This window comes from Schistocerca gregaria, chromosome 3 (assembly GCF_023897955.1).
Source record: "Schistocerca gregaria isolate iqSchGreg1 chromosome 3, iqSchGreg1.2, whole genome shotgun sequence".
In the NCBI taxonomy this organism is placed as follows: domain Eukaryota; kingdom Metazoa; phylum Arthropoda; class Insecta; order Orthoptera; family Acrididae; genus Schistocerca; species Schistocerca gregaria.
Window position 1 is genome coordinate 226,744,615 of NC_064922.1, and position 22,607 is coordinate 226,767,221.

A 22,607-nucleotide genomic window follows, 5' to 3' on the forward strand; every position below is an offset into this window, starting at 1 on the left:
GTAGGGATCCCAAATGAGCGAGTACATAATACCCTGCACAGAGCATTGGCTATAAAGGAGCTGTGTGCGAAATGGGTGCCTTAATTGCTCACAGTTGATTAAAAGCCATTTGGGACAACATTTCAGCACTATCTCTAATGATGTTTAATCATAGTCAGCAAGACTTTTTGTGCCGATTTTACACACCGAAATCAAAACAACAGTCAAAACAATGTCAAAAGCTGTTGTCTTTTGCTACTTCAATGTACATTTTTTGGGATTGTCAAAGAATAATCCTCATAGGCTATGTGGAGAAAGACAGAACCATAACTGGACAGTAGCATAGTTTCTTGCTTCTTCGTTTTGCACTTGGGTGTGCTGAAAAAGGCCAATGTTGGCATGCTAAATAGTGGTCATTCACCAGGATAATGCACCATCCCACACATCAGCGATAACAATGGCGAAAGTGTGTGAATTTGGCTTTGAAGTGGTTCCTCATTACACTATTATGCAGAATTAGCCCAAGTGGCTAATTTCCATAATTTTGAAACATTAGCTTGCTGGGAAGAAATTTTCATCAAATTGAGGAAATGATTTTTCAGTCAATAAGTATTTTTCAGAGTTTGAGAGACTCTATTTTTCCGTTGGGATGAAAATGCTGGAGGATCGCTGGACCAAGTGTGTGTCCCACAGTGAAAATTGTGGCAAAAGGAAGGTGAGTTGTTTGCAAAATAAACATTTTTATTTTTGGTTTTTGCCAGACTTACCAAATCACTCTCGTACACCACTGAATGTACCTGCAAAATTGTATCTGTGTTCAGCACATAGTTCAGGATATATGATGTCATAAACACTGAAAATGTGAAAAACTGCTGCATCATGCGTGGTGTTTAAATTTATCATCACTAACTTGTAGAACTGATTTTGATGAAATTTGGGAAGGAGGTAGCTTGAACCCTAAGGAAGATCATAGGCTACTTTAGAAAATGTGTTGTACAAGATACTTAATGATTTGAAGAATATTATACAATTTACGGAAAAGTATTTACTCTTTGATAAAGCTACTCTGACTTTTTTATTTTATTGAATTTTTTTTTAAATGCCTTTCTTGGTTGATACATGCTATATGATTTGGAGTAATGAATGTGATGCTTATGCAGTCTAGTAGTTTACTCAATACTTCCACACTACTTGTTGTATGGTGTATTGCTGCATGATATTCAGGGTGTCCCATTTATCTTGAACACCCTAAATAACTGTTTGTCCAGACGCAAATTACAAAATGTTTAAAGCAAATGTTCTTTAGCCGCCAGGGGGACTAAGTGACATCCTGTAATTTTTTTTCTTTTTTTTTTTGCGGTAATTCATTTCTATCAAAAATGTATCACAGTGTACCATTCACTGAAACACAATGTTATTAATTACATAACACAACATTGATGTTGACACTCCCAGCGCTTAGTGCAGGTACTCGGGGTAATGGAACACATCCATGTGCTGACGTTGACAGAGGACAAATATAAACATAAGTGGAATGCACACCCGTCATTCCATCAACCATCGTCAGTTGAAGAGTTGTGAGAGTAGCATGTTTAGTACAGTAGTTTAGTCCTTTCAAATATTGTTGTGTAGAGTTGGCTTACAGTAAAGTCTGTCCTTCCTACAAACTGCATCGACATAACGTTTCTTTTATTGTTGTTGTTGAAGGTAGGCAAAATGTTACATAGGCAGCGGAATTGTACAGAGAGCGGTATCCTGACAAGAACCCACCTTCCCAGCGGATGTTTTCGGGTCTTGTTGCGACGCTTCAGGAAAGTTCCAACCCCCTACAATGCAATCGTCGTAGCACTTGAACAGATGAAACTGACAAAGTTACAGTTCTCGCTTCCGTTGCTATCAATCCACATGTGAGCACATGACAGCTTGAACATGGGATTGGCATTCCTAAAACCAGTATACATCGTATGCTTACATGTCATCGGTTCCATCCTTATAGTGTACACTTACATCGAGAATTGCATGGGAATGATTTCCAGAATTGTGTACTGTTCTGTCCGTGGTCGCAGCAGCAAATTCTCGCCAACCCGAACTACTTCTCCAGTGTTCTATTTACTGATGAATGTTCCTTCTCAAACAAAGGACAGGTAAATACAAAGAACATGAATTATTGGTCCAGCGACAACCCACAATGATCTTAGATAGGTGGAATATCAGCATCAATGGAGAATTAACATCTGGTGTGGGATGCTTGGTACTACAATTATTGGCCCTTATTTCATCAATGGTAGTCTAAACGGCACAGCTTATGCAAACTTACTCAGACGAATTCTTCCTCCTTTCCTGGATGAAGTACCACTAAGAACTGCACGTCGTGTTCTAAACCGAAGTATCCTGCCAGATGGATTGGTCAAGGAGGAACAGTTACTTGGCCTGCTCGGTCTCCTGATATAAATCCTTTGGACTTTTTTCTTTGGGGATGCATTAAAGATGTCTATTGTGATATCCCAACAACTCCAGAAGACATGCAGGAATGTATCATGCTTGCTTGTAATTCTCTTCAGCAGGCAACACTGGAAGCAGTAATTCTTTCATTCAACAAGTGCACCAGTGTATCTGTGTTCAGGGTCACCACTTTGAGCACCTCTGAATGTTCTACTTCTGGGAAATGGTACAGGAGAGTCAAAGTCAATTTTATTTTGTGTATTTTTCTTCGTTTTCATTTGTTTTCTGACAAATCCAGCAAGTAGATGAGTTTGTGATCCCGGGCTGAAAGTCAATGTTATGTTATGTAATTACGTTGTGTTTCAGTGAATGAATGGTACACTGTGATACATTTTTGAATAGGTCTTAGGAGAGGAAATGAATTACGAATAAAAAAATACAGGGTGCCATTTTAAAAAAGTCATACCACTGTTCAACTCTTTGTGAAAAACAATGCTACAACAAAGACAATCGTGCTTATTGATTTCCCCCTGATAGCTAAAGAACATTTGCTTGATACATTTTGTAATTTCCGTTTGGACAAACAGTTATTTCAGATGGTCAAGATAAATGGGACACCCTGTATAGCTGCTATGTGCCCCATCCAGTATTTGAGAATGAGCGAACACAGTGAGATACAGCAAACTTTACACATAATTTTGAACCTTTTTCATGCTGACAATCCCTACAATATGATGAAAGGAAAAACATTTATTGTTTACTACATTTTCACTGTTCAAGCAGTAAACTGTAACAGCAGGCATGATGTTATGACATTTACATTTAGTGCTTCTTTGGTACTAATGCTATTCACAACTCCTTTAGCAGACAGTATCCACATATGCTGCTGAACGTGTGTACAAAATTATACCATTGTACGACACACAGTTTAGGAGATATGAAGGCTGCAAGAGATGGACAGAGAGAAGGGGAGGAGCAGATTGACTAATAAAATTAAAATAAATATATACCAGGGCAACATTGGGTGCTCAGCTAGTTAGAAAGAAACTCAGCTTCGTAGAAGGGTAATAGAAGGGTAATATGACAGCACTTAAGGTAATAGCAAAATCATTGTATTGCAGTATACATAACAACACAAATAGAGACAGTGTGTTAATGGATGTGACAAGTACAAAGTTTATGACTGTTGACTGACCAGATGAAGTACAAGATATTTCTTACTTTGATTTTACATTGTGAACTCTATTGGGTGTGACAAAGTTTCTTTAATGCTACTATTCTTCAAATTTATTCTAGATGACACTTGACTGCACCTCTAGGCACTCTTGAACTTGGATAGTGACTGTGTCCTTTTATTCTTCAAGATTGCGTGTATAAAGGATCTGCCCATATAAAAAGGAAAATTAGTTCTCCAAGTATGCTTTTGGCCTGTGGCACAGGTCGATGATTTGGTGGTAACAGGGCAGCTTCAAAGAGTCTATCTTAGTTAAAGTAGTACAGTGGTGGGCCTGTACTGCCATGTCCTCCTTTTGATAACTTTGGTGAAAATTTCATCATTACAACATTTTACTAGTGGATGTGCATGCTACGCATCAGTCATACTGGTGTAGCTGGCGTCAGCTACATAACAAACACTAAACCGTGAGCAACAGCACATGATGGAAAAAGCCATCTGAGTCATGGGGTTAAGGAGGTTGGAGAGGGGGAGGCATAACAGGGTATAGGTGGGTGATGGTGAAGGGCTGCTTGTGGTACCATGCAAGCATGTGATAGGGACGGGGTCGGCAGCTAGGCGCAGTCAAGAGGTTAGGGGTGTGGAAGTGGGTGTGTGAAAAATATGAAATGTAGACTAGAAGTAAAAGGACTGTGGGTATGTTGGTGGAATAGAAGTCTTTGTAGTGCTGGAGTGGGAGCAGGGAAAGGGGTAAGCAGGCGTAGGAAAGCGAGAAACGAAAGTTGAAGCAAGGGGGTAACATAGGATATATTACAGGGAGAGTTCCCGCCTGTACAGTTCACAAAAGCTGGTGTTGGTGGGAAGCATATACACTCCTGGAAATGGAAAAAAGAACACATTGACACCGGTGTGTCAGACCCACCATACTTGCTCCGGACACTGCGAGAGGGCTATACAAGCAATGATCACACGCACGGCACAGCGGACACACCAGGAACCGCGGTGTTGGCCGTCGAATGGCGCTAGCTGCGCAGCATTTATGCACCGCCGCCGTCAGTGTCAGCCAGTTTGCCTTGGCATACGGAGCTCCATCGCAGTCTTTAACACTGGTAGCATGCCGCGACAGCGTGGACGTGAACCGTATGTGCAGTTGACGGACTTTGAGCGAGGGCGTATAGTGGGCATGCGGGAGGCTGGGTGGACGTACCACCGAATTGCTCAACATGTGGGGCGTGAGGTCTCCACAGTACATCGATGTTGTCGCCAGTGGTCGGCGGAAGGTGCACGTGCCCGTCGACCTGGGACCGGACCGCAGCGACGCACGGATGCACGCCAAGACCGTAGGATCCTATGCAGTGCCGTAGGGGACCGCACCGCCACTTCCCAGCGAATTAGGGACACTGTTGCTCCTGGGGTATCGGCGAGGACCATTCGGAACCGTCTCCATGAAGCTGGGCTACGGTCCCGCACACCGTTAGGACGTCTTCCGCTCACGCCCCAACATCGTGCAGCCCGCCTCCAGTAGTGTCGCGACAGGCGTGAATGGAGGGACGAATGGAGACGTGTCATCTTCACGGATGAGAGTCGCTTCTGCCTTGGTGCCAATGATGGTCGAATGCGTGTTTGGCGCCGTGCAGGTGAGTGCCACAATCAGGACTGCATACGACCGAGGCACACAGGGTCAACACCCGGCATCATGTTGTGAGGAGCGATCTCCTACACTGGCTGTACACCTCTGGTGATCGTCGAGGGGTCACTGAATAGTGCACGGTACATCCAAACCGTCATCGAACGCATCGTTCTACCATTCCTAGACCGGCAAGGGAACTTGCTGTTCCAACAGGACAATGCACGTCCGCATGTATCCCGTGCCACCCAACGTGCTCTAGAAGGTGTAAGTCAACTACCCTGGCCAGCAAGATCTCCGGATCTGTCCCCCATTGAGCATGTTTGGGACTGGATGAAGCGTCGTCTCACGCGGTCTGCACGTCCAGCACGAACGCTGGTCCAACTGAGGCGCCAGGTGGAAATGGTATGGAAAGCCGTTCCACAGGACTACATCCAGCATCTCTACGATCGTCTCCATGGGAGAATAGCAGCCTGCATTGCTGCGAAAGGTGGATATACACTGTACTAGTACCGACATCGTGCATGCTGTGTTGCCTGTGTCTTATGTGCCTGTGGTTCTGTCAGTGTGATCATGTGATGTATCTGACCCCAGGAATGTGTCAATTAAGTTTCCCCTTCCTGGGACAATGAATTCACGGTGTTCTTATTTCAATTTCCAGGAGTGTAGATTGCACAGGCTGTGAAGCAGTCAGTGAAGTGAAGTATGTTTAACCTCCCAACAAGCAGCACTTCACCGTCCCCTACGCTTACCCTGCTATCCTTCCCCCTACTTGTGCCAGCCTCATTCCTTATCCCATCAAGCACAGTTGCTCGCATTTTTGTCTCGGTGGCCAGACACAGTGGTCAAGTGTGGGTGAGTTGCGCTTGCATGAATGTACAGGGTGATTCTAATTAAAGTTAAACTTTCAAACTGCTGTAAAATAACACCACTGTTCAGAATGACGTGAAATTGCAACAGAATATTATCGGAGAAGGGGGAAAATGTATGGCAGAAGAAAAATAAATAGTTACAAAATGTAGCAATAGATGGTGCTGCAATCATTGTAATTTAGTTGTGGTCGACAACAAATGTATCATACAACGATGCCTAAGGTGCATGATTAACATTAAACAAACTGTACTATTCAGTGTGCATGCAAGGTCACATCACATCAGATGGGAAAATTGGTTTTTAATTGTCGTGAGCCCAAAAACTGCATAAAAAGCATCAATCAAATTCAAATCGGATTATTAATTTCTGTGTGACTGGTGCAAAACATGTTCAATGTCCACCGTTTTCTGCAAGAAGTTGAAACTCAGAAACAGCACATTCCACAACTAATCGAAATGTTTGCAAGGTCACGTTAAGAATGTGTTGTGCAATGCATACCTTTAACACAGCTAAGTTTGCAATCAGAACAATGAACACAGTATCTTACAGATAGCCCCACAACCAGAAATCACACGAATTAAGATCAGGTGATCGGGATGGCCAAGCTGTTGGGAAATTGCGGCTGATAATTCTAGCATTTCTGAAATGGCACTTCAACAGTTGCTTAACTGGATTTGCAATGTGCGGAGATGCGCCATCTTGCATAAAAGTGATCCTATCCACACATCTACGATGTTGGAGAGCTAACCAGTGATGGTATAGGTAACAGGACCAGAAGCACCCGTCTCATCACAAAAATATGGCCCTATGATAAATGATGCCATAACCCGTACCACGCAGTGACCTTTTCAGGATGAAGTGGTACTGGTTGATTTGCGTGTGGATTTTCCGTTGCCCATATTCGACAGTTCTGTGTACTGACATATGCTGTCAGATGGAAGTGTGCTTTGTCTGTCCACAAACTCTTCCATGGCCAATCATTGTCCACTTCCATGTGAGCAAACAATTCTAAAGCAAAGGTCTCTCGTGCTGGCTGGTCAACAGGAAGCAACTTGTGCACATGGGTAATTTTGAATGGATAGCAAAGAAGGATGTTTTGTAGTTTTATACCCACCATGCTCATGGGTATGCCCACTGTTCGGGCAATTCTCCATGCACTACACGTTTGCACACCACCACTTGTCTCCTCCTGCATTGCTGTGGCCACTGCTCCCTCTGACATCGAACCAATTTGTTTACTCCCACTGCCAGGTTGCACACCAAAACAACCTGTCTTTTTGAATTTCTGGATCAATTTCTCAAGACCCACGGCAGTCATCGGACCAACGCCATTTTTCAAACCCATCAGTGTCTGGAACTTCTGCAGAGCAATGCGTGCACAGTCATAATTCTTGTAACACAGCTTTACAAGCAGAGCACGATCCTGCATTGGAACAGTCATGGTGAACATCACAGATGCGAAAGGAACAAAAGCCATGTACCTGGCGCGTTTATACCAACTTCAATGGTTTGTAGGTATTTATGTATTCTGATACATACAGCACCATCTATTGATCAGTTTTCACACTATTTTTTTTCTGCTGTCATGCGTTTTCCCCCTTCTCCGATAATATTCCGTTACAATTTGACGTCACTCTGACCAGTTGTGTTACTTCTACAGCATTTTGAAAGTTTAACTTTAATTATAATCAGCCTGTACTTTATCTCTCTCTCTCTCTCTCTCTCTCTCTCTCTCTCTCTCTCTCTCTCTCTCTGTGTGTGTGTGTGTGTGTGTGTGTGTGTGTGTGTGTGTGTGTGTGTGTGTGTGTGTGTGTGTGTGGGGGGGGGGGGCACTAAGGTGCAGATAGGAACAACAAAAAGACTGTCAGAAAGTGAGCTTTCGACCAACAATGCCTTTGTCAAAAATAGAAAAGAAGAATAGAAGTTGCCCATGTGGCCAAAGGCTCACATGCTTAGCAGTCTGTGTGTTGTGCCTGTCTGCAGCTCATCATCTCCTCTGTATAGTGAGCAGTAGCAATCTACACTTTTCATAATATTGTTATTATTGTATCCTGAAGTTTCTATGTGAAATTGAAGGAGAGGAGTTGAACCTGATTGCTTTATATAAGGAGAATTCGGATGAAAATGAGGCAGATGGGAGAAAAAGCAAATAAACTGTGATGTCAAAAGTAATCGCCATAGCTGTTATTACATTTATGCCACTCTGTTGCGTATGGAATCATGATTGTACCCAGGCATTTACCTCTTCGGCCAAAGCAAAACAATTGTCACAAGTATCTTTCTTCAGGGCTCCAAAAATGTGCGGAACGCAAGGGGAGAGACTGAGACTGTATGGGGAATGGGTAAGGGTTTCCCAGCAAAACTTCTGCAGTGTAGTCGAAACAGCCCTGGTGACATGTGGGCTCATCTTCTCACAAAGTGGCATTAATTTATGAACAGTTATGGTGATTACTTTTAAAGTAGTAAACAGTTTATGTACTTTTTTCTATGACTGCCCCTTACACTTAGTCATGTCCACTGAAAAATTTGGTGTCCTGGGTGTAAATTTAAAATAATGCAATAGTCCAGAGGACATGTGAGTAATGAAATACAGCTTGCCTTTGTGTATCAATGTGATAATATTTAATAACTTTCAGATGTCTTGACCACACTTCCAGAATTGCCTTACGTGTTTCAACATTTCATCATTTGCAAAGGCTATAAAGTACAGTATGTAATTGGTACTGAAGGTGTAAAGTGTGTTACATTTCACCATTGATTAGAGAGATAATATAGAATGTAGATTTTTTTTTAGCTTGCCAATGTTATGTCAATTATAGGAAATTGTTCAGTAGATACATTGTATCTTATCAGTATTCTTAATCATGAATACAAAGTACCAATAAGGAATACATTAGAAACCAAGGGGCTAAACAGCTAGGTGACACTGGATATGGTACACACTGCATTTGTTTGTTCACTATTACATTCATTATTACACTTTATAAAACAATTTCAACTGTAAACAGTTAATGGAAATCACGTAAGTGTTTTACAAAGAGGTATTTTTTACAAACACTTGAGTAACAGTGTTTTTGAACTGTCGAAAATAATACAGTGGAAGAGGCTGCTGGGCGGTGCAAGGGTATGTGAGGCAAATTGTATGTTAACAAGCATAATTCTTGACAACTTGCCTAAGTTAATAGCATCAGTAAAAATTCATAAATACTATTGTATGATAAGTTACAAACTATAGAAATATCATTTGAGGCACCTAGCACTCACTTTTGCAGAACAGGTGATGCCCATGCATTGCCATTGCCACTGATGAAAGGAAGTTAATAAGCGCCCTATAGGAAATCCAAACAATTTGAGAAGGTGCAATCTTGGAATGCCATACATCTGTGTCATCAGTAGTATGATGTCCATGGCAGATTGCCTTAGCTAATTGAAACTCCTTAACCCCTATGTGTCAGTTTAACTGTTTAACTAAAACACATCCAGATTTACAATCATGTGAATACCAGTGCAGTTTTACTGCTAATGGTACATTGGTAATTGTGCTACCCTACATAACTTGTTCCCATTTACGTATATTACATGTTACAATCTTTTCTAGGGTCCAAGATAGCACCTACAGGAATAGGTATAACTATATCATGTAGTATAAGCTGGAATTGTAAGTATGATAAAGTGATAAAAAATAAAGAAATTTGGGTGACATTAAGAATTGACACATTTAAAATATGTTCATAGATCTTCTGTGGTTCTATGACCATAAAATTGTTTTTCTGTGAATAACAAGCATTATGAAATTCCATGAGGCAAGTAAAAGGGGGAGAGTGGTGAGCAGCGGAAAAATCTTTTGTAACTGTTTGTAGTCTTGTGATAACACCTATTTTATAAAATGACAATTTTAATTGAAATAAGGTGAAAGTATTGTGGAGCAACTAAAGTAGTTCTTTTGTAGAGGGTTTTCAATTTGTGCTGTGTAGTGTCAAGCACTAAGTAATAATTTCATCAGTGGAAACTCCAGGTTGGAATATCAAGAATATTAGGAAAAGGACAGATTTATGCTCACAATAAAGGTGACCCCTTGAGTTCCAGAAAGGCATCTTGAGTTGCAGACAGGCATGATCTGGATGAAGCTGCTGGTGATAGTGGCCATGAGTGAGTGAGGTACGTTTGCTTCTGTGAATTTGTGTGTTTTCTTTGCTGAAGAAGGCATTGGTTGAAAGCTGTAGTGTGTAACAGTCTTTCCATTGTTCTTGTCTTGTATGTTTAGTAGCAATCTATCATTTTTCTAGTGTTGTTAAGTAATAACATAGGAATATTCTATCGACCTGTGACCAATGTGATGGGTGACACTATATGTTTCTGAATATTTAAGCTTTTACTCATCTTAGGAAAAAAGCAAAATACTGGGGGAAACCACACAAAGATACACAGCCTTGGGGGTTAAACACAGAATAGTACAGCATTTATCACTAAAAGAATACTGTGCAGTGGTGAACTGTTGTGTGTTACCATTTACCAATGTCATAGGATGAAGGCAGAAATATATATCCTAGAGACTTAGTAGACAGTGATGCACTAGAGTTCACCACTACACAGTATTATTTTTGTGATAAATGCTGCACCATTGTGTATTTTACCTGCAAGGTTGTGCAGCTTCATCCAGTGTTTTCCTTTTTTAAATAAGATGAGTAAAAGCTTAATTAATCACTACACATACAGTGACATATGCTCAAATTGGTCTGTAGCTGATACAATATTTGTAAGTTATTACTTAGTACTTATGCTTGTTAACATACAACTTGCCTCATGTACCCCAGCACCACCTAATGGTCTTTTCCACTGTATTACTTTCGACTTGAAAAAAAGAGGGGGGCGGGGGTAGAGAGAGAGAGAGAGAGAGAGAGAGAGAGAGAGAGAAAGTTACATTGTTTTGTAAAGAAAGATACATTTTTATAAAACATTGTAAAGTGATTTCCATGAGTTGTTTACAGGCGAATTGTTTTATACAATGTAGTGATGAAAAATTTAGTGAACAAACAAACGAAGCATTTACCATGTATCCAGCACTGCCTAACAGTGTAGTCCTGTTGGACTCTAAGATATTCCTTGGTATCAGATTGCGCTCATTGTTAAGAATGTTGATGAGATACAATATATTTGTTGAACAATTTTCTCTGTTAACAAAATACTGGCAAGCTAAAAAACATATTCTACCCACTGTACTACCTGTATGTCTCTAATCAATGGTGAAATGTAACATTTTCATATATTTTGATACCAGTTTTGTTTTGTATTTTATAGCCTTTGAAAATGCTGTAATGTTGAAATGTGGAAGGTAATTGTGGAAACAATAAAAAGTGTGCTCAAGACGTGTGAAAGTTATGAGAGTTCATCCAAATGGCCACTTTGTTTCATAGGATCTGCATGCTGTTAGCAGATGTGATAAAAAGTATCAATTTGTTCTTTACATAATAGGACTGTAAATATATTGGTGTTAGTCTGTTACTATGAGTTGGATGGTGCAGTTGATAAGAGATTGGGCTCGTATATGTCAGCAATGTAGATTTAGTTTTTGTTAGACTGATTAAGATCTATCTTGGGGATTTTGTTTCTGTAAAGGATAGGGGAGACTTCTTTTCTCTCCATGTCCTATACAGAGTTATGTCTGTAATGACTTTTCCAGTGATGGACTGTCAAACCCAATCTTCCTTGCCTTTTACATTATTGCTTTACTTTATACCGGGTGTACGTAAAGTCCAGGAACATTTTCAATTATTTATTGCACAAGAACCAAACATTGTAAAGATATCATACATATGTCATTTTTAAGAGAAACCCAATTTTTTTTTTCTTTTTTTGTTCATGTATACCGCCACAGCGTAGCTTGGTAATTTGCCTATAGTTAGTGCTAGTTGCAAACATGGCGAGTTCAGGTCAGGAGAGAGCTTTCTGTGTGTTGGGAGCTCGACATAAACAAGTGTGGTAAAGCTGTTCAATGGATGTTAAGAACCAAGTATGGTAAGAAGCCACTAACAAGTAGGGCCATTTACCACTGGCACAACAAATTTGCTTTTACTGGTGGCTTGTGCCCGGCAAAGAGAAGCGGACGTCTCAGTGTGAATGAAGTGAATGAGGAGCACAAGTGAGAGACATTCATAAGGAGTCCAAAGAAATCAGTTCTTCGTGCATCCTGTGAACTTGAAATGGCTCCAATGACAGTGTGGAAAGTTGTGCGATAGAAGCTGTCTATGAAACCATTCAAATTGGAGCTAGTGCAGAAGTTCATTGACAACGCACCTGAATGCGCCATGTTTGCAACTAATGCTGACTACAGGCAAATTAACAAACTACGCTGTGGCGATGTACTTGGGGGGGGGACAACTTTCAGGGTTTCTCTTCAAAATTACATATGTATTATATCTGTACAATCTGTGGTTCTTGTGAAATAAATAATTGAGCGTGTGCCTGGACTTTATGTACACCCTGTACTTCTTTTTATTTGGTAAAGTGATAAATTAGTGTTATGAGCGTGCAGAGATTGTGTTCATGTCAGTGTAAGAGGTACAAAAACTGAATATTACCCTTTTTTGTCATGCTTCATCCAAATAAGTAATTTGTATAATTTTTATATTTTGATTCTTCAATTCCTCATTGTAAAATTTTAGGCTTATTGTTTAAATCAGACTGAAATTCAATTTCTCAGTCTTTCCTGAGGTCAAGAGTAGCTATGTATTTTTCATCTAATAGTGTGGTAGAGAAAATTAAACTCTTTCATGTGAGAATCATACTTGAAGAATTTAAAGAGCACAGTGTTACCCGATGATACCTTCATGAAAGTTTAGTAAAATTTGAAAGGGGAGACAAAAAAGTCCTGAGTGTGTCTTGTTCTGTTTGACCTAATAAGGACTGTGACCTTGCTTTTTGTGGGCAAGTGCTCTACCGACTGAGCTATCCAGGCATGAGTAATGACCCAGCCTCACAGATTATTTCTGCCAGCTTCTCTTTTCTACCTTCCTAATGTAACAGAAGCTCCGTTCCAGAAGAAAGGATAATGTGTAAAACTAGCTTAGCCATAGCTGAGGGAACTGTTTCCAGAATGAATCCCCACTCCACAGTGGAGTGCAGTGAGTTGAAACTTCTAGGCAGATGTAAACTGTGTGTCAGATTGATACTCGAACCTAGGACCTTTGCCTTTCATGGGCAAGTGCTGTATTGATTGAACTATCCAAGACAGTTGCCTTTCGTGGGCAAGTGCTGTATTGATTGAACTATCCAAGACAGAAACATGACCAGCCCTCACATCCTGGTCCGTCATGCATTTTTGATGTTATTTCTTTAATGTAGTTGGAAGGGACTTTTACACTATCTGATCAAAAGTATCTGGATCCTTATTAGTGGACATTAATGTGGGGTGTGCTCACCCTTTACCTATGATGGCTTGAACTCTGCTGTGAGTACAGTCAGTGAGGAGTCTGAATGTCTATGGAGAAATGGCAGCTCATTATTTCTCAAGAGCTGAAACCAGAGAAGGTAGTGATGATGTTTGATGCAGGGTTTGAGCAAAGTACAAGTCATAACTCATTCCAAATGTGTTCCATTGGGTTTTTGGTTATGATTCTGGACAGGCCACACTGTTTCAGGAATGTTACTGCCCACAAACCATTGCCTCACAGATGCTGCTTTATGTCAGGGTGCATTGTCATGCTGATAAAAATAATCGTCATCTCGAAACTGGTACTCTTCTGTAAAGCAGTACATAATGCTGTGTAATGTCTTCATATCCATCTGCATTTAGCATTTTATTAAGTGCTATAAGAGAACCACACCTTAACTTTGGAAAACATCCCGTACAGTAACACGATCTCTGTACTTCACTGTCGCTTATACACTTGATGGCAGGTTGTGTGCTTCAAACATTTGCCAAACCCAATCCCTTCCGTTAGATCGCCATGGGTTATAGCATAATTCATCACCCCAAATCAATCATTTCCAGTCATTCACTGTCTAGTGGTGTCACTCTTTACATTACCTCAAGCATCACTTGCCACTGACTACAGCAATATGTGACTTATTAGGAAATGCTCGATGGTTGTAACCTGTTCTTTTTAATGCAGTCACTGTGCTAGCTGGACAACTAGTAACACTTCGGAACTTGTAAGTGGTTCCTTCCATTGATATCATGTTTTGTTTTTGCAACTACACTGTGCGTTGCTTGATGATACCTGTTCAGTACATGAGCTCAGCCTGCTCTTGATTTTTGTTGTGCTTGTTCCTTCACATTTCCACTTCACAGTCACAACACCAACAGTTGATGTGGGCAGCTTTAGGACTTAAATATCCGTGATGGCTTTGTTACTCATGTGACATTCAATGATGATAATCCACAGTAAAAGTCATTGAGCTCTCCTGACCGAATCATCGTGCTGTAACTGGTTCTTTACTGGCAACACAGTATTCACCACTTCCTTTCATACTGACCGGTTGACCCCTTATAACATGTAGTGGTCATTTCTGCATTACATGTGCGTTTCCAGACATTTTTGATCAGCTAGTGTGTTTATAACCCCTTCCATTAACATTAGATTTTAGCAGCATATAGCTATGTTCTGCATTAGGAGGTGTAGTACATTCCAACACTTGTGGTTTGTACTTGCTAAGATATCTGCTTACGGCCTTGCTGCAATGGTAACTCCGGTTCCTGTCAGATCACTGAAGCTAAGCACTGTCGAGTTGAGCTAGCACTTGTATTGGTGACCATTCGGTCTGCTGAGTGCTGTTGGCAAGTGGGGTGCACTCAACCCCTGTGAGGAAAACTGAGGACTGTGAGGCAAACTGAGGAGCTACTTGATTGAGAAGTAATGGCTCTGGTCTCATAAACTGACATACAACGGGGAGAGCGATGTGCTGATCACGTGCTCCTCCTTATCCACATGCAGTGATGCCTGTGGGCTGAGGATGACATGATGGTCGGTCAGTACCATTGGGCCTTCATGTGGGCGGAGTTTAGTTTAGTTTTAAGACATCTGCTTTACAAACTATCATGTTTGTTCTTGTAACATCAGTTATCTGTGTCATCTGTCTTTCTGTGCATATTGACAGATTGTGCTTCCCTGATTGGATCATGGAGTGAGCTTTTTCAATTATTTCTTGATATTGTACATGGAAATTTTATAAAGCAAAGTTAACATGTAACATAACACTATGGGAAAGTGCTCAAACTGTGAAAGAAAATATTTTATTCTGTGGAATGGCTTTGCGCAAAGCTTGAAGGTTGACTTCAAAAAACGAAATGCAGGGCTGAAGTGTACAGCAAATGCATTGCACTCTGGCAGAAAATCAGGTAAATTTATGTCATATGCTATGGAAAGCTACTTTGCTGGTGTAGTGTTCTGTGCTCATTAAGTGCAGCTCAGCATCTCCTTGTGCTGTATCAACAGAACTGAAATTCTCATTTTTAATTTTTTTCCTTTGGAAGGGAAGAGGAATATCTGATTACAATAGAAAAAAGTTAATATAGAATGTATCTTTTGTAATGTCAGCACTTCAAATAATTTGCAAGTGGATTAAAGACGTTAAAATGTTTTTTTTAGAGTAATCTATTGAGATAGTAACCTAATTATGATTTTTAAAAACAGTGGTGCTTGAAAGTAGTAACGTAGTATTGTATCACTCGTCAATATTGGTAGTGAAACTATTCTGAAAATAGGCAGGAAATTTTATAAACGTAAGTAAATATGTAAACATAACTTAATAGAATGTAAAGTGCTCAGTTTGTATAATCTTGCTGTTCACATTTACCACGACAGGAGTAATTTGTTTTGTGCAATGGCCTTGGGAAAAACTTAGAGGTTGAGTTCAAAAAATGAAACACAGTACTGAAGTGTACAACAAATGTGCTGCACTCTTGCAGAAAAGAAGGGAAGAAGGATGGTAATAAAAAGAGCGGTACCAAGAGGAAGTGAGAAATTTTGTGAACGAAAAGCAATTGCAAGTCATTAGAAGAAGACACAGGTCACACTCGTCTACAAGATGGGTAGCATAATTAAGCCACACTACTACTATCCAGTTTCTTGGGGGGGTGGGCGGGATGATTAGGCGAGACCCAGTTTGCGCTTTTGTCACATGATGTCTTCAAAGCTGATGCATTATTTATTGACTCCCAAAAGCATATAACTCAGTTCCACACCACTGATTTTATGTCGTATCAAACTCACTTTATTACTGACTTGTGACAATTCTTTGGTTGGGAAGTAACAGCATATTATCTGAGATAGAGAGTCACCAACAGAAGCAGAATTAACTTAAGGTAAGCCGAGGAAAGTGGGCTGGAACCCTTGTTGTTTGTTTTGTCTATTAATTTTCTGTCGGGCAATATTAACAACTACTTTAATTATGAAGAACTGAAAATAGGTGCTTAAATGCTCAGTCAGATCTTGATAAGATTTCAAAGTGGTGCAGAGATTGGCAACTTGTTTTAAATGTTCAGAAATGTTAAGTTGTGCACTTGAGCGTAACAATTTGTAGGAATTTGAAATGGAACAATCACACAGTCTCGGTCATAGGTAAGGCAGACAGCAACTAAGAGACTTTGATTCATTGGCAGGATACTGAGAAAGTGTAGTCAGTCTGCAATGGAGAATGATTACAAATTACATGTATGTCCCATCTTCGGACATTGCTCAAGTATGTGGAACCCGTATGAAAAAGGATTAAAGAAGGATGATGAATGTATATGAAGTAGGTCAGCACAGATGATCACATGTTTGTTTCACTCATTGGAAAACGCCAATAAAATGCTGAAAAACTTGAATTTACTGACACTTGAAAGATAAAAACTAATTAAATGAAAAATCAGGAGATGCTCTTTAGCCTAGTACCTCTTTCATTGGGACTGCAAAGACAAGGTGATATTAAATGCAGCATTCACAGCAACTTGTAAGCAGCCATTCTTCCCACCCCAGATATTTAATTACAATGGGAATAAACCCTGACATCTGGTACAATGTTTAGTACTCTCTGCCGTGCACTTCATAGTGATTTGCAGAGTATGTATATAGATGTAGAGTTGACAGTGAGAGGTCAGTATGAATGGGATAGGGTGAGACTTACATGTCATTAAAGCTTGTAAATAATGTTATCCAATTTACCAATAACTCAGAGTCCTTATCTAAAAAACATGGTGCTAGAACATTTCCAGTACCTTTAACCCCAACTGTACACCCTTCAGCTGCCTTCCCATATCCCACCTGTTTTAGCTGCTCCTCAGTATTGGCTTTTACAGTTAATATTTAAGACCTCAGCATCTGCGCCCTTGATTTTTTACTGTGGAACTGGAAGACTGGCAACTAATACAATAGATGAAGGGAGAGCCACTTTGAAATGTTGCATCATTTTGATGAACTCAAGGACTGGAAATGCAAGAACTCTGTTAGCTGAATTTGTCACAAATACAAGATCATATACAGCAGATGGTGTGCTTGCCACATTTGTGATTAGTCTATACGGAAATGAACATTTAAAGCATTTGGTGCAAAAAATGATTTCCATAGCAATGCCATGTACGACTTTCACATGAATATGCAGTTTGAATTTTTGTTACAGTGTTTTAATCTTCAGTACAAAGGGCAAAGCAGTTTTCTGCTATGTTTTTGGCAACTCTGTGTAAAAGAGGCAGAACTTCCGTTTCCTGCAGGACTGTGGTGTAAGATGGGATGAGCTTGTTTTCTCTTTAGCTGAAGAAAATAATTTTTACCCCACAGTTAGTTTTTACAGAATTGCCACAGAATTTAGAATGTCATTTTAATTTTGTGATTTGATTACAGCCTACATATACTACCACTGCTATGTTGAGCTAAAGCCTATGTTTTTAAATAAGCAAGTGATTGCTGTGGAAATGGAGATGAAAAATTCTGCCCTTCTTTGTTTTTAGTCAATCATATTTCTCTAATATCAGCGGACTGTAGCATTTGTATGCCTTGAATTAGTTTGCACACTGGCCAGTAGTTGTGAATGGCAGGGAACAAGGGAAGACGTGCTCCTCAGGCCAGTCTTATACATTTTAAGCAGTGTTATTGGGTACATTACCACCATGAATGATGGACTCTTCTGCATAGAACAGTGGCAGAGTGACAGTGTTTTCATACGCCTTTCAGTTACCTTCTATTTCATTGTGGCTGTGGGACCCCTAGGATCCCTATGAGAGCTGTAACCTGACTACTCAAAAGCTTAACAGAACCTCCATGATACATCTTTCTGTGAAGAAGTTTTAGATTATACGCTTCTAATATCTCCATTCGTACATACGCATGTCCTGTGACAGAGATGTAGACTCTTTGGTCCACATTATGAGAACAGTTCAGTGAGGATCCTTGTTTGAAGACAAATGTCCTTGCTAACAGAAGTTGGTGTTACCGTTTTGAGCTGCCAACTAGTAAACAATCTTGAAACAAAAATGACACTACTTCATAGGTCAAATTTGGCTGCCATTTCCATAAATTGTGGAAAGTGCTTTTGGTTGAGACGGAAAAACTGCAGAATCATACAGTGGTTTGTTTTTAAATACGAAAAATGCCAAGATAAAAGTGAATTTGAATGCTGATTATTTTGGCCTTTGTCCTCCAATGCAAATGATTGGACATGGTTTTTGCAGAGGTATTTACTGAAGAAAGCATTGAAACAGTCCTCAAAACAATTCTTACTGATTTTTTTGGGGAAAAAAGAGCATGAAATACCAAAGGCCATAGATTTGTCAATTGGAATGTCAGGTAACACTTCACTTGATCAGTTGGCGATAAACTGGGTACCACTATCACTGAATTTCGACCACAATAGGCTGTAGGTTTCAACATCAAAGTTATGTTTGGAGCAATGTAACTGAGGTCTGGAAAACATTTTATGGTTGTGTTGTCACCATCAACGAGACCAATATTCATCATTATAACGCATAAATCTAGCAACAGTGAAAAGGATTTGCCCCAAAGAAAGTGCAGATTGTCCCATTTGCCAGAAAAGTTACGGTGATAACTTTTGGGCTGTAAAGTGCATCATACTCTATGGATTTCCTAGAAAAAGGGTAACAATCACTGGACAATAATACTGTGAGGCTTTATACTGCTTTAACAAGAAATGGAAGAAAATGCTGTCCTGTTTGATGAAGAAAAAAGTGCTGTTTTGCTGCTAGACTGTGGCAACACATTCATCTACATTTGTTGCCACAATACTGCGTGAACTGCATTATGAACTGCTGTTGCATTTACCTTATTTGCCCAGCCTGGCTGCCTTGCATATCCATCTTGCTTCCACATGAAGAAATGGCCCACAGGTTAAAAAGTAAGATTAGAGGTTTTAAAAATATGATTGAGACATTGGAGAAAATGTATGAAGCTAAAAGAAGAGACTGTTGGAAAATAATGTCTTCTTTGGATGAGGGGGGTGGGGGGTGGGGGTTCAGTCATATCTCTGTTCCCAACATAGGTGCTTGTGTGCTTGTTGAATTATTGAATCGCCCTTTGTACGTGCTTCCAATCATCCAGTGGTCAGCAGTCTAATGAGCTTTTGGTTCTTATACCCCCCCCCCCCCCCCCCCGCCCCCACCACCACCACCTCCTGCTCCATGAACGATGCACCTTGCCGTTGGTGGGGAAGCTTGCATGCCTCAACGATACAGATGGCCCTGTAACCCTAACCAAAACGGCCTTGCTGTTTTGGTACTGCGAACGGCTGATAGCAAGGGGAAACTAAAGCCGCAATTTTTCCCGAGGGCATGCAGCTTTACTGTATGATTAAATGATGATGGGATCCTCTTGGGTAAAATATTCTGGATCTCCGGGCGGGGACTAATCAAGAGGACATCGTTATCAGGAGAAAGAAAACTGGCATTCTATGGATCGGAGCATGGAATGTCAGATCCCTTAATCGGGCAGGTAGATTAGAAAATTTAAAAAGGGCAATGGATAGGTTAAAGTTAGATATAGTGGAAATTAGTGAAGTTCGGTGGCAGGAGGAACAAGACTTTTGGTCAGGTGAATACAGGGTTATAAATACAAAATTAAATAGGGGTAATTCAGGAGTAGGTTTAATAATGAGTAGGAAAATAGGAATGCACGTAAGCTACTACAAACAGCATAGTGAACGCATTATTGTGGCCAAGATAGATACGAAGCCCACGCCTACCACAGTAGTACAAGTTTATATGCCAACTAGCTCCACAGATGACGAAGAGATTGATGAAATGTATGAGATAAAAGAAATTATTCAGATAGTGAAGGGAGACGAAAATTTAATAGTCACGGGTGACTGGAACTCGATAGTAGAAAAAGGAAGAGAATTAAACATAGTAGGTTAATACGGAATAGGACTAAGGAATGAAAGTGGAAGCCGCCTGGTATAATTTTGGACAGAGCATAACTTAATAATAGCTAACACTTGGTTCGATATTCATGAAAGGGGGTTGTATACATGGAAGAAGCCTGGAGATACTGGAAGGTCACACATAGATTATATAATGGTAAGACAAAGATACAGGAACCAGGTTTTAAATTGTAAGACATTTCCAGGGGCAGATGTGGACTCTGACCACAAGCTATTGGTAATGAACTGTAGATTAAAACTGAAGAAACTGCAAAAATGTGTGAAACTGAGGAGATAGTGTCTGAATACACTGAAAGAACCAGAGGTTGTAGAGATTTTCAGGGAGAGCATAAGGGAACAATTGACAGGAATGGGGGAAAGAAATACAGTAGAAGAAGAATGGGTAGCTTTGAGAAATGAAATAGTGAAGGCAGCAGAGGATCAAGTCAGTAAAAAGATGAGGGCTAGTAGAAATCCTTGGGTAACAGAAGAGATACTGAATTTAATTGACGAAAGGAGAAAATACAAAAATGCAGCAAGTGAAGCAGGCAAAAAGGAATACAAATGTCTCAAAAATGAGATTGACAGGAAGTGCAAAATGGCTAAGCAGGGATGGCTAGAGGACAAATGTAAGGATGTAGAGGCTTATCTCATGAGGGGCAAGATAAATACTGCCTACAGGAAAATTAAGAGACCTTTGGAGAAAAGAGAACCACTTGCATGAATATCAAGAGCTCAGATGGGAACCCAGTTCTAAGCAAAGAAGGAAAAGCAGAAAGGTGGAAGGAGTATATAGAGGGTCTATACAGGGGCGATGTACTTGAGGGCAATGTTATAGAAATGGAAGAGGATGTAGATGAAGATGAAATGGGAGATATGATACTGCGTGAATAGTTTGACAGAGCACTGAAAGACCTGAGTCAAAACAAGGCCCTGGGAGTAGACAACATTCCATTAGAACTACTGACAGCCTTGGGAGAGCCAGTCCTGACTAAAATCTATAATCTGATGAGCAAGATGTATGAGACAGACAAAATTCCCTCAGACTTCAAGAAGAATATAATAATTCCAATCCCAAAGAAAGCAGGTGTTGACGGATGTGAAAATTACGGAACTATCAGTTTAATAAGTCACAGCTGGAAAATACTAACATGAATTCTTTACAGACGAATGGAAAAACTGGTAGAAGCCAACCTCAGGGAAAATCAGTTTGGATTCTGTAGAAATGTCGGAACATGTGAGGCAATACTGACCCTACGACTTATCTTAGAAGAAAGGCAAACCTACGTTTCTAGCATTTGTAGACTTCGAGAAAGCTTTTGACGATGTTGACTGGAATACTCTCTTTCAAATTCTGAAGGTGGCAGGGTTAAAATACCGGGAGCGAAAGGCTATTTACAATTTGTACAGAAACCAGATGGCAGTTATAAGAGTCGAGGGACATGAAAGGGAAGCAGTGGTTGGGAAGGGAGTAAGACAGGGTTGCAGCCTCTCCCCGATGCTATTCAGTCTGTATATTGAGAAAGCAGTAAAGGAAACGAAAGAAAAGTTTGGAGTAGGTATTAAAATCCATGGAGAAGAAATAAAAACTGAAGAAATAAAAACTTTGAGGTTTGCCGATGACATTGTAATTCTGTCAGAGACAGCAAAGGACTTGGAAGAGCAGTTTGAACGGAATAGACAGTGTCTTGAAAGGAGGGTATAAGATGAACATCAACAAAAGCAAAATGAGGATAATGGAATGTAGTCGAATTAAATCGGGTGATGCTGAGGGAATTAGATTAGAAAATGAGACACTTAAAGTAGTAAAGAAGTTTTGCTATTTGGGAATCAAAATAACTGATGATGGTCGAAGTAGAGAGGATATAAAATGTAGACTGGCAGTGGCAAGGAAAGTGTTTCTGAAGAAGAGAAATTTGTTAACATCGAGTATTGATTTAAGTGTCAGGAAGTCATTTCTGAAAGTATTTGTATGGAGTGTAGCCATGTGTGAAGTGAAACATGGATGATAAAAAGTTTGGACAAGAAGAGAATAGAAGCTTTCGAAATGTGGTGCAACAGAAGAATGCTGAAGATTAGATGGGTAGATCACAAACTAATAGGGGGTATTGAATAGAATTGGGGAGAAGAGGAGTTTGTGGCACAACTTGACTAAAGTAAGGGATT

At 40.2% G+C, this 22,607-nt stretch overlaps 1 protein-coding gene across 9 annotated transcripts in view; it reads left to right on the top strand.

Annotated features, from left to right (window-relative positions):
* LOC126354837 (cyclin-dependent kinase 12) overlaps nt 1-22,607 on the top strand; it is a 165,016-nt gene that overhangs the window by 72,910 nt on the left and 69,499 nt on the right. The gene's annotated exons all lie outside the window — the stretch shown is intronic.